At 48.8% G+C, this 13812-nt stretch overlaps 1 pseudogene; it reads right to left on the reverse strand.

The window, feature by feature from the left end:
• Positions 1-7389: 7389 nt before the first annotated feature.
• On the reverse strand, positions 7390-13440 carry LOC140608231 (transmembrane protein 216-like; annotated as a pseudogene).
• Positions 13441-13812: the final 372 nt, after the last annotated feature.

The raw sequence follows: 13812 nt of genomic DNA on the forward strand, positions 1-13812 counted from the left end.
GTTAATAAAGATTCGAGCAGAACTCAACGAAATTGAGACCAGAAGAACTGTGGAACAGATCAACAGAACCAGGAGTTGGTTCTTTGAAAGAATTAATAAGATAGATAAACCATTAGCCAACCTTATTAAAAAGAAGAGAGAGGAGACTCAAATTAATAAAATCATGAATGAGAAAGGAGAGATCACTACCAACATCAAGGAAATACAAACGATATTAAAAACATATTATGAACAGCTATACGCCAATAAATTAGGCAATCTAGAAGAAATGGACGCATTCCTGGAAAGCCACAAACTACCAAAACTGGAACAGGAAAAAATAGAAAACCTGAACAGGCCAATAACCAGGGAGGAAATTGAAGCAGTCATCAAAAACCTCCCAAGACACAAGAGTCCAGGGCCAGATGGCTCCCAGGGGAATTCTATCAAACATTTAAAGAAGAAATCATACCTATTCTACTAAAGCTGTTTGGAAAGATAGAAAGAGATGGAGTACTTCCAAATTCGTTCTATGAGGCCAGCATCACCTTAATTCCAAAACCAGACAAAGACCCCACCAAAAAGGAGAATCATAGACCAATATCCCTGATGAACATGGATGCAAAAATTCTCAACAAGATACTAGCCAATAGGATCCAACAGCACATTAAGAAAATTATTCACCATGGCCAAGTAGGATTTATCCCTGGGACACAAGGTTGGTTCAACACTCGTAAAACAATCAATGTGATTCATCATATCAACAAGAGAAAAACCAAGAACCATATGATCCTCTCATTAGATGCAGAGAAAGCATTTGACAAAATACAGCATCCATTCCTGATCAAAACTCTTCAGAGTGTAGGGATAGAGGGAACTTCCCTCGACATCTTAAAAGCCATCTACGAAAAGCCCACAGCAAATATCATTCTCAATGGGGAAGCACTGGGAGCCTTTCCCCTAAGATCAGGAACAAGACAGGGATGTCCACTCTCACCACTGCTACTCAACATAGTATTGGAAGTCCTAGCCTCAGCAATCAGACAACAAAAAGACATTAAAGGCATTCAAATTGGCAAAGAAGAAGTCAAACTCTCCCTCTTCGCTGATGACATGATACTCTACATAGAAAACCCAAAAGCCTCCACCCCAAGGTTGCTAGAACTCATACAGCAATTTGGTAGCGTGGCAGATACAAAATCAATGCCCAGAAATCAATGGCATTTCTATACACTAACAATGAGACTGAAGAAAGAGAAGTTAAGGAGTCAATCCCATTTACAATTGCACCCAAAAGCATAAGATACCTAGGAATAAACCTCACCAAAGAGGTAAAGGATCTATACCCTAAAAACTATAGAACACTTCTGAAAGAAATTGAGGAAGACACATAGAGATGGAAAAATATTCCATGCTCATGGATTGAAAGAATTAATATTTTGAAAATGTCAATGTTACCCAGGGTAATTTACACGTTTAATGAAATCCCTATCAAAATACCATGGACTTTCTTCAGAGAGTTAGAACAAATTATTTTAGGATTTGTGTGGAATCAGAAAAGACCCCGAATAGCCAGGGGAATTTTAAAAAATAAAACCTATCTAAAATCCGTGAAAAATTTCACCAACATGAAAAAGAAATTACATCCATTTTCCGTTTTTAAAAAAAATAAAAAATAAAAAAATAAAACCATAGCTGGGAGCATCACAATGCCAGATTTCAGGTTGTACTACAAAGCTGTGGTCATCAAGACAGTGTGGTACTGGCACAAAAACAGACACATAGATCAATGGAACAGAATAGAGAACCCAGAAGTGGACCCTGAACTTTATGGCCAACTAATATTCGATAAAGGAGGAAAGACTATCCATTGGAAGAGAGACAGTCTCTTCAATAAACGGTGCTGGGAAAATTGGACATCCACATGCAGAAGAATGAAACTAGACCACTCTCTTGCACCATACACAAAGATAAACTCAAAATGGATGAAAGATCTAAATGTGAGACAAGATTCCATCCAAATCCTAGAAGAGAACACAGGCACCACCCTTTTTGAACTTGGCCACAGTAACTTCTTGCAAGATACATCCACAAAGGCAAAAGAAACAAAAGCAAAAATGAACTATTGGGACTTCATCAAGATAAGAAGCTTTTGCACAGCAAAGGATACAGTCAACAGAACTAAAAGACAACCTACAGAATGGGAGAAGATATTTGCAAATGACGTATCAGATAAAGGGCTAGTTTCCAAGATCTATAAAGAACTTCTTAAACTCAACACCAAAGAAACAAACAATCCAATCATGAAATCGGCAAAAGACATGAAGAGAAATCTCACAGAGGAAGACATAGACATGGCCAACATGCACATGAGAAAATGCTCTGCATCACTTGCCATCAGGGAAATACAAATCAAAACCACGATGAGATACCACCTCACACCAGTGAGAATGGGGAAAATTAACAAGGCAGGAAACAACAAATGTTGGAGAGGATGCGGAGAAAAGGGAATCCTCTTGCACTGTTGCACTCACCCCCACCCCCTGCCCTCCTCCCCTTCCACCACCCCTAGTTCGTTTCCCAGAGTTAGGAGTCTTTATGTCTGTCTCCCTTTCTGATATTTCCCACTCATTTTTTCTTCCTTCCCCTTTATTCCCTTTCACTATTATTTATATTCCCCAAATGAATGAGAACATATACTGTTTGTCCTTCTCCGATTGACTTATTTCTCACTCAGCATAATGGAGAGAGGGATTGATAGGTAAATGGATGGAGGGATGGACGGAGGGAAGAAAGGAGGGAGGGATGCATGAATGGATGAATGGATCCATTCATGATGGATGGAGAGAGAGAGGGATTGATGGATGGGCAAGTTAATGGATGGAGGGAAGGAGGAATGGATACAAGCCTGCACGTATTAGAACAAAAAACAAGGACAAATTCTGACCAATTTTTTTAAAATGATAGTTGGGGTTGGGGACTGTGGCCTGGGAATCAGAGCTATGAGGACTCAGGGCAGCCCTACAGACTGGCTACTGTCTCTGTCCCTCCCGAAGGCTGTGCCAGCTCCTCTCTGCTAATTGTTCTATTATGACTGGCTCCTAATTCTCTGATTCTAGAAGCAGCCAGTCCATTTGGCTCTACCAATCATCTCTGCCTATGAGGCAATGCCCTTTGTATCAGATCCTGGCACTGGCCCCTGACCAGCCAATGGATGACCTTCCCCTGAATCAGGTGCCCACTCGTGGGTCGGTCGGGCTGCCAGACTACAAAGCGTGCTGCGTTTTTCCAAGCTGGGAAGGGCTGGCTGTGGCCTGGGCAGTTCCAGTGTGAAGGGGCTGTGAGGTGGCATTTGCCATGCCTCCCATACAAAATGCAATACAACCTCTGCAACAGCCAGCTCAAGCCTCAGGATTTGATGCTGCCCTTATGGCAGTAGGGCTCAGGGGGCTCGTCCTCCAACCCTCCAACCTCCACCTCTCTGCTGACCTTCAGGCCACCTGGAGCCCACCTGGGGATCCCCTTCTCCATGGAGCCTCTACAGCTCCCACACACACCACTCCTCTAGGACCGGGCAGTATCTGAACCCACCCCAAATCTCCTGCTCTATCCCCATCAGCCAGCCACTTGGTTTCACACCCAGCACCAGGTCATTTCTCAGTGTTCAGTGTCCCTCCATCAATATGGCAGCACCTTGACCCTCACAGGACTGCCCTTGAGGATGGGAAGAGTAAGCTCTCCTGTGAGCAGCTCTGTAAATGGTTCCTGGGGCATCTCCTGCTCATTCAATATGCAGACCCCACTCATGCAACCCAGACCCACCCAGTCAGCTTGTCTGGGGATAGGGCCAGGGCTCCACATTTTTCCAAAGCCCCCCAGCTGCCTCTGAAGATCCACAAGAGTCCTGCACAGAATACACAGTGGCAGGTGTAAGCGAAGCCTTTTCAGGGACCCACGCTGCATCTGACACCAGGCTGGTGCCCAGTGTGACTAGCGTCTCTGGGGGCCGCCCCCCATCCCCTCGCCCGACTACCCAGGAACTTAGGAAGACAACCAAGCCTCCAACCACCCTGCCCCTCAGACCAAAGCAAATTCCTATATATACTGAGACACGGTCTCATCCAATGCTCGTCATCATGTTCAGACATATGTTCCTAAGCTAATTGGATCTGGGGCCAGACTTGGGCTTCACGCGCTCAATCGGCGCTAATGGAGTTAAGGGGCTTGGAGGGACGGGATGCTGATGATGCCACTGGGGAATGTAGGTGCTGCTCCCCGCTGGCCTCTCCCCCAGGCCGGTTCCGATCACACCCCTCCAGTGGTGTCTCCGTTATGTTCTGTGGGAGCTCTCTGGACATCTCACAAAGCAGGCACGGGCCACTCTTGACCCCACATCCCGTCTCCATCTGCTCTCGCTTAGGCCGAGCCCTCCCCACTCCCGGCCCTCGGCTGGGAGGTGAGGCCAGGCCTGGCCAGGGAGCTCTCCGTACTCCCTCTCCCTGACTGGCAGCTCCCAGGGAGAGGCAGGGTGGATCTTTGTGGGCATCTGAGAAAGACAAGACATGCCTGCCTTAGGCTGACAGATGGTTTTAGGACCTTCTCTATACTGGAGGTTAAACAGAAGCCCAGAGAGGTCGAGTGGCTTCCCAGAGTCACACAGCCGAGAGATGGGAGAGTGGACATTGAGGCAGATTCCTTCCATGAACCCGCCTTTATACACTGAGTGTGGCTCCGGGCACCAGTCCTCGTATCTGTTCTTAATTAGTGTAAAAAATACACTGCAGATAGTACCGGTTAGAAGTGAGAAATGAAAATAAAAATAAAGCAAACAACTCTAAGTAATGTAGGATATGCTCTTCAGGTAGAAAGCTGACCTCTCTGGGGAAGACAACGGGCCTTTCTCAGTTTAGTGGGATAACCAATCCTGTTTGTGGCTTTATTTCAGTGACCACAAAAGCTTTTCTTCCCACACCCTCCAAAGAAGAATTGATTTTCCCCACCAGGTCCCCATGGATGACTCCTCTGTGGGAAATGAACATTAGGAGGCTGTTGATCCTTAATCCCAGCCTCTCTTACCTCCAGTGGAGCATGTTCTGTCCCCAGTTACATTACCGAGACAGACTCCTGCAGGACGGGTGCATGTTGATGGCTGCAAGGGCTGGAGCTCTGAGGGTCCCCTGGACATGGTGGACTCTGTGACAAGGGGTACAGGAGACCATCCCCAGGCCCTCCAAGGGAGTGCAGGCCCCGTGGCCTCCCATCCCTACAAAGATGGTGGAAGCAGACAGAGGTGCTTTGGGTCATGCCCCACCACACCGCCACCCAGGAGATATCCTTGGTCTTGGCAGAACTCAGGCTCTCTCTTCTCTCAGCAGGCGCTCCAGTTGGACAGTGGATGTGGTTGAGTGTTCTGGAGGCCACGGTTCTGTGAAAACTAGGGGGCACTCAGAAAGGATGTGCTGGTGGCTGTGTGGGCACCTGGCCCCTTTCTGGGTGGGGGGCTGTGTGCTGCCTCGTGCCCGTGGGAATGTTTTCAAGCACAAAGGGAGCCTATTGATTCACCTGGTGTTTGCTAACAACCAAGGGGAGGAGCTGGTCTGCGAAGGCCCTCAGCTGTGTTGCCTGCGACTGGCTCTCCTCTTGGCTTTTGTAAAGCCAGCTGTGCCAGCGTATGACTTCCCTATGGCTGCTGTGACAGACGACCACACGCATAGTGGCTTAAAACAGCACACAGGTGTTAGCTTGGAGTTCTGGAGGTCAGGAGCCCAGAATGGGTCTCAAGGGACTAAAATCAAGACTTTGGCAGGCTACCTTCCTTCTGGAGGCTCCAGGGAGGCGTCCAATCCTGGCCTTCACCTTCTAGAGGTGCCTACACTCCCTGGCCTGTGGCCCCAGCCCTCACTTCCCTCGTAACTTCTCCCTCTCTGACTCTGACCCTTCCACCTGTCTTCTCCAAAGGACTCTGTGGTCACAGTGAGCCCACCTGGGTCATCCAGGATCACCGGCCACCTCACATCCTTTACTCAATCACACCTGCCCTGTAAGGTCACACAGTCAATGGGTCCCAGGGATTAGGATGTGGACTTCTTTGGGGGCCCTTGTTGTACTGACCTGGAAGAGGGCAGGATCTGGGGGCAACCACCTGTGGTCCTGGGGTCCAGCGCAGGCCCTGGAGATGCTGCTGGGCTAGAGCTCTCCCAGTGGCCAAATCAAACCTCAATGAGGCATTTCACCTCCCATCCAGGGAAACCTTCATGTCTCTGGAGAGAGGACGTGTGGAGGGGACCATCAGCACAGGCCACACCTGATAGGTTTCACCAGGGGAAGATTGCTCTTCCGACCCCAGATGCTGCTCACAGAAACTGAGTGGAGCCTCCCCTTGGCTCTGGCTTCCTCCTGCCACCGGGCCTTTACCTGGGTCATTCCTCCAGCCTGGATCATCTTCTCCTCCTTCATTAGTGCCGAGGCCCCCACCTCCCACTTTCCAGGGCAGGATCCTCTGCTCTGGGCCCTGTGTCCCTCCCTGGACACCCAGTGCTTATCACCACATGCACATGGCTGTCCTTCCTGCATCAGCGTGGCAGTCTGTCTCCTTCTCCAGCTTGGGCACAAGGCCAGTACAGAGGGGCTCATGGAAAAGGTGTGCGATGCAGGTCAATGTCAGAGGGTCCTGGGCCACAGGGCAGGCTGGGGAGACTGGGGAGACCGTGTCACACTTCAGACAACCCTTGGGGTTTTCTCTACCTGGCCCAGTCTAGGGCTAATTGTAAGATTTCGCCGACAGAGCCAGGTACCTGGGTGCAAACCTTTGTCCACAGAACATGAGGGGTCACCCACGTGCCGCCCTCCACACAGGACCATTGGCTCAGCAAGTGGTCTCCGGTCGCAGCCACCCACCGGCTAAGGCCTAGCCCAGGCAGTTCCACAGCCCCATAGCAGAGGTGGGTCTGCCCCCACAGGTGGCCCATCTCTAGGCGGCGAGCAAGACCAGTCACATTTGAGTTTACAGCCCCAGGCCCAGCGCCGAGGCTGCACACTGTGGGTAACTCGTACAGACAGGCCTCTTCCCCCCAGGCCTCTGCCCAGGGGCATTTCCTGTCACTGTGCACGGGTCTGGGTCTCTCGGGGCCTCTTTTAAGTAAAAGTTCTTTGCACCCTGACCCCAGCCATGGACACACAGGGATAGTGGGTCCTGCCAGTCTGTCCTCTCCAGGCCTGTCCTAGCAACCCCTGCCATTGATGGGGGCCACCCTGAGCCCGGGTCCCAGCACCTGCCCTGTCCCAGGGACCCCACACCAGGCCCTCCCTCCATGTTAGCAAGAAGCCCTACCTTCATGTTTCCTAGTGGACTTCCGTTCTTCATTCATTCACTCAGTCACACTGATTGAGTTCACGTGCTGGAAATGATGCTCACAGGTATGAGAAGTCCACCACGACCAGCACGGAGTCCTCACCCACCAGGAACGGGCGGGTGCGGAAGTGTGAGAGGAACCTACTTTTAATCAGAATAAGAGAGAAATTTAGTCTTGTGTTCATATTCACCTGCATTCAGTGTCATGCTCACCTGCATTCAAGGGCAGATGGGAAAGTTGCCTGTCCTGTGTTGAGGCAAGAAAAGGTCTAAGCATCGCCCCAGAAGTTGACCTCTGAGCTCACGGCATCCCAGAGACCTAAAGCATCACAGATGAGGAACATTCTTGTGAAATCAATTCCTTAGTTATCCCTGAGTTGGACAAGAATCCTCCCCCGGCTCCTGTGATAGCTCCCTGTTCTGTAAATTAGCAGCTGGATGTTTGTGGCCCCATCACTTGCCTTTGGGCCCAAGGCCACCCCTTGGCTGATAAGTGATGGTGCGAGGAGTGAAGGTTTCTCCCCTGCCCTATCCCAGGCCCTCTGGCTGTGGCCCCACACACACCCAACCGCTGCCACCATTACCAGAGACGCACTGCCACCCCGCCCTCGTCTGGTCTCCGTAGCCCTTGTGGGAAGGTCCAAGCTGTGCGTCTCCCCTTCCCTCTGCAGAAGAGGATGGGAGCATCCTACTGGACACCTCACCATTCTCAGGTGAGCAGGGACTGTGTCCTTTCTGAAACCACTTCCTGTGCTGCCAGAATAAAAGTTCAAAAGCAGTATCAATTCCCATCTCCTTCCTTTGGGAGGGATGGGTCCCGGCTTCTTCGTCCTGTTGTGGTTCTGAGAAGCACCAGCACACCCTGCGGGCCTAGAGAGGCAGAGCCCTGTGGGCCAGCAGAGACTTTAGGACGTCAGCCTGCCCACCTTGGCCAGGTGTCACACACATGTGTACACCCATTTCCTTGTCTGTGAAATGGGAATGTGTCATGCAGGAGCTGATGTGATGCTGTACTCACTGTGTGTGTGTGTTCGCTCAGGCTGCCAGCTGCAAAGTGCCACAGCCAGAGGGGCTTAAACATTCATCCTTTCCCCGTCCTGGAGGCCGAAGCCCAAGGTCTAGGCATGGGCAGGCAGGGTCCTCCTGAGGCCTCTCTGCGTGTGTGTGGACGGCCGTGATCTCCCTGGGTCCTCACGGGGTCGGCCCTCCATGTGTGTCTGTGTCCTGATCCCCTCTCCATATAAGGACCCCCATAACATGGGATCAGGGCCTCCCAGGTGACCTCATATTACCTTAATCACCTCTGTAAAGGCCCCATTTCCAGATACAATCATATTCTGAGGTCTGGGGGTCAGGTGTCAACATATGACCTTCAGGGACATGGCACAGCATGTGACTGTGTCCTGGGCACCATTCAAGCACTCCCTATCCTGGCCTTGAACCCCGGCCCCTCCCCCAGCCCTGTTAGGGTGAACCTGTGGCAGTAGCAAAGGCCCTGGACAGCTGACCCCCTCTGACCTCTTCTCACCGAATTCCTGGACCGGACCCCTACACCTGTTCACTCTCCTCCCACTGAGAGGGGCCAGTCCTGAACCCACCACCTGGCCTTTCCCACAGCATCCCAAGCACATTCACCATCCTAACGACCTCGTCGCTTTGTGCCCTGAGATGTTTCCTCTAATCCCCCATACCTTCCCTGCCCCTGGACTGGATGCTCCAATGTGGTTACACCTGCTGGCCTTGGGACCCACATGAATAATTGTGACCCCAGCTGGAGCTCAGAATTCCAATCCCCTAACAGTGGCTGCTTTCGACCCCCACCTACCAGTACCTGGTGTGTGCCGTCCACCCCCGGCACCCTGTAGGCCTGGCGCAGCTCGAGGCTCAGCCCCGATGGTTGATAAAATGGGCATCGTTTCCCGCCGTGCCCTGCATTTCTCTTCCTATTGGTCTGGGTCTTTTGCTGGCATCATGGGGAGGACCCTGGTGACACAGGCCGTGTGGCAGCCTCAGCTGTGTCTGGGGTGGCCACCAAAGCAGCAGATCCCGCAAAGCTTTGGGGTGTGGGTTGTAAAGAGAGCATTCTGGGAAATGGAATGTTCCAGAGCAGAGAGGTGATGAGCAAGGCCGCGGAGGGGAGCTGGGCCAGGGGCCACATCACTGTCCTCACAAGCTACTGCCACATGCTGTAGACATTGTCAAGGCCCCTTGGAGGCTGCAAGTGGGCAGGGTAGGGGACCAGCTGGGCTGCAGGGGGATCACAACAGGGCGAGGAGCACAGGCCCTGGTTTCTGCATGCTCGGTGCTGCCTCATCTGCCTTATCTATTTCCCAGATGTCGGGATGTCTATGGTCTGTGTTTGCTGAGCATCACCCCTGGTGCCCTACACCTTTACCTGGCTGTATCCTGAAAACCAGCCTGTGCTCCTGGGGGCCTGTTTATGGTGAAACTGAGGCTCTGGGAGGTTGTGTGACATCCCCGCCCCTGACTCCAGCAGTGCCACCCCGGGGACTCAGCCTACAGTGGGCCACCGAGGACTGTCTTGCTGGCAACATGGGCCGCCAAGGTCCCCTCACTCAGCACACTCAAATTCCTCCCTCCCATAGTCTGCCATGTGCTTGAACCTTCACCACCCCAGCCTGGAGCTCTGGGGTCGCAGATGGTGACAACACCCTTGTTCTTTTTTTTTTTTTTAATTTTTTTTTCAATTTTTTCAATTTTTTTTTTTTATGGTAGTCACAGAGAGAGAGAGAGAGAGGCAGAGACATAGGCAGAGGGAGAAGCAGGCTCCATGCACCGGGAGCCCAATGTGGGATTCGATCCCGGGTTTCCAGGATCGCGCCCTGGGCCAAAGGCAGGCGCCAAACCGCTGTGCCACCCAGGGATCCCCAACACCCTTGTTCTGCTCCAAGAGTTGTCATTCCCCAAAGGCGTGCAACCACCAATGTGCCCCCCACAGTGTCTCAGGCCCATCGTAGTGAGTTCTGGGGGCAGAGCTGGGGCTGGGAGTGTGGGTTCTGGGCTCCCAGGTCACCGCTCTTGCACTGGCCGCCCTCCTGGCACGCAGCGCTCGGCGCGAGATGTGCCTGATGCTGCGCTGTTCTGCCCGCCCCTGCGGTCAAAGCACTTAAGATAACCAAGGGCTCTGGGGGCGCCGTGCGTGGGCAGGCTTTTTCTTTTTCTATTTTATTTTTTTATTTTTATTTATTTTTTAAATTTTTCTTATTGGAGTTCAATTTGCCAACATATAGCATAACACCCAGTGCTCATCCCATCAAGTGCCCCCCTCAGTGCCCGTCACCTAGTCACCCCAACCCCCCACCCACTTCCCCTTCCACCACCCCTAGTTCGTTTCCCAGAGTTAGGAGTCTTTATGTTCTGTCTCCCTTTCTGATATTTCCCACTCACTTTTTCTCCTTTCCCCTTTATTCCCTTTCACTATTTTTTATATTCCCCAAATGAATGAGACCATATAATGTTTGTCCTTCTCCAATTGACTTATTTCACTCAGCATAATACCCTCCAGTTCCATCCACGTGGAAGCAAATGGTGGGTATTTGTCGTTCCTAATGGATGAGTAATATTCCACTGTGAGATATATATATATATATCTCACATCTTTATCCACTCATCTTTTGATGGACATCGAGGCTCCTTCCACAGTTTGACTCCTTTAATATTTTTTTTAATTTTTATTTATTTATGATAGAGAGAGAGAGAGAGGCAGAGACACAGGCAGAGGGAGAAGCAGGCTCCATGCACTGGGAGCCCGACGTGGGATTCGATCCTAGGTCTCCAGGATCGCGCCCTGGGCCAAAGGCAGGCGCCAAACCGCTGCGCCACCCAGGGATCCCTCCTTTAATATTTTTCAACAAAAAAATACATTTATTATTTAAAAGGTTTCTTTCATGAAAAGAGAAGGAAAATAACACTATGAACTACAAAAAGAAGTTCTGGCATTCATCTCTGAAGAATGAGGTGAAAGGCTTTTGTATCACCCTGGGAGCAGACCATCCGAAAGCTCTCTGCATTTTTGTGACAGTGTGGCACAGCACATACCAAGAATATGTGGCTCTGGTCCTACTGGAAACCCAAGTAGCTGACCAGGTCCACACAAAATGCTCTAGGCAAGAGGATCAAACAGAACTGGAGGGCAACAGGAAACTGCTTCTGAGAAGGGCCAGCATGGGACAGCCTTGCCACCCAGACACTGGAGTGTAGAATAGTCCCTTAGACTCTTGGTCCTGCGTTAGAAGAAGATGCCCAATGGTTTGTGCTCAGTGTGTTACACAAATGTCTGTGCTGAAGAAAAGCTTTGACCTTTCCCAGGACAATCTGACCCACAAATTCTCATTGGTGTGGCTAAAGACCAGAAGTATCTGTGATGTCAGCCCATGAGGGAAGCTGGCTGAAATTTCTGTACTGCAAATCCTGTTCATTCTGGAGAAAACAGCCAGGGTGAGCACCTCAAACAGAACCTCTGACCACAGAAGAAAAGCAATATGCTGTTCAGGATGGCTTCCAAGAAGAGCATGGAGGTCTGCAGCAGCAGGCAATAGGAGGACACAGGGCAGATCAGAAGGTCATGTCCACACTAATACCAAGTGGCATCTTTCAATGGCAGAGGTTTCCCTTTATACCAAAAAATAATCGAATTCCTTCATTTCCAAAGTAAAGAAAGGCATCACCACATCCACTACTAGATGGGCTGTTGGTGATGGCAGCAGGAGAGCTTTCTACAGAAATATGAGGAGTTCCAGCAGGAATAGTAAGCATAATACCAACCATTCAGAAAGAACAGGATTTCCAAAGGGATGGAAATAGCCCTTTACCTCTGAAATATCACCTAGCACTGTCATCTTTGCTGTAATTACCCCTCTTAAATTCAAACATGTTTTTCTATGTCACTGACTGTTATTTCTAGAAATTCAACAAAATAATAGAATTAAGGAAAGAAAATAAAAAATACACTTCATAGAACTTTAACAGTCAGACAACTAGTAGGGCAATTTACACATCAAATCATATCTGCCTTGATTTGGTCATTATTGTAGCTGGTACTATTGAAAATTTTCCCTAATGGACAAAGCTCCAATATTTTATTTGTGGATAACAAACATGATTAAATCTACATCTGTATATTCCCAAAGAGATCACACAGAATAAATCCCTATATGCATAAATGTAAATATAAGTTTGTCGATATCTATTTTTTTTTCTTCTTTATTTGTTATGATCTAATGTTCAGGTAAATATTTAAGTGCCTCATGTTAGCTACAAATATGGGTTCATTTTGTGGAACAATGTTCTATATATATAGCACCTCTATAAAAATATCTCCTAGGAGTGCCTGGGTGGCTCAGTCCATTGAGTGTCTGACTCTTGGTTTCAGTTCAAGTCATGATTTGGCTGTTGTAGGACAGAGCCTCACAGGTTCCACACTCAGTTCAGAGACTGCCTCAGGTTCTTGCTTTCCCTCTCTCTATCCTCTGCCTCTTCAAAATCACAGGTGTGCAGGCGCTCTCTCTCTCTCAAATAAATAAAATCTTTTTAAAAATTTCTTCTAAAATTGAGGAAAATTGAAAATCAAGGAGCCACAAACTCCACATACACAGAATGGACTTCTGTCTCTGCCTTTCAAATGACTCTCACTTCAGGACTCCACATTCAGTGGAAGTCTCCACCATAAACTAATCTCATCACTTCAGAGATGAGTGTTCACTACCAAACCTCTTTCTTGCCAAAGGCACCAGATTACCATGACTAAGGAAAGAAAAATTTGCCTTCTACAGACGCCAATTCTATGGAATTCATGTCATTTAAATTGTTACAATCACCTGATGTTGTTTAAGAATTAGCTCAAATGTAACTTGTGTATTCCACTACCCATTCCAGTTCAATCCGTCCATGTCTACCTGAAAGTGTTTGTACATGCTCATCTCCCAAGCTCCTATGATGTCATACTTCACCTGAGTGACTGCCACCACTCTAGTATGGAAAGGAAAAATTATAGCTGGGTCCCCAAACCTGTACTCACCGACTGAATTTCCCCTCCAGCACAATTTTCTTCAGTTTCAGTGATTACCTGCCACATGCTGATCCATTTTCATGCTGCTTTTCCTATGATTCCATGCCTATGTCACTTCTGGGAAATGTAGTGTGACAAATTTATGTCACATACTCAAAGACTTCTCTATAATATCAGATTGTTTCAGGTCCTAGTGTTTATACTTGCATCATTTCTGGACTCCTCCACTGACCCAACTTCAACCACGTAAGTATTTAAAAGATAATTATATAATGTGACATTATAATCTCTATTATAATTTATTGTTAACATTGAAGGAGATGATCAAGATATTTTCTAGTTGAAGCACTTCAATCACATGAGTATTTATAAGATAATTATATAATGTGACATTACAATCACTATTATAACTTATTGTTAACATTGAAGGTGATGCTCAAAATGTTTTGTTAGC

The sequence above is a fragment of the Canis lupus genome, chromosome 1, assembly GCF_048164855.1.
Source record: "Canis lupus baileyi chromosome 1, mCanLup2.hap1, whole genome shotgun sequence".
NCBI classification, from domain to species: Eukaryota; Metazoa; Chordata; class Mammalia; order Carnivora; family Canidae; genus Canis; species Canis lupus.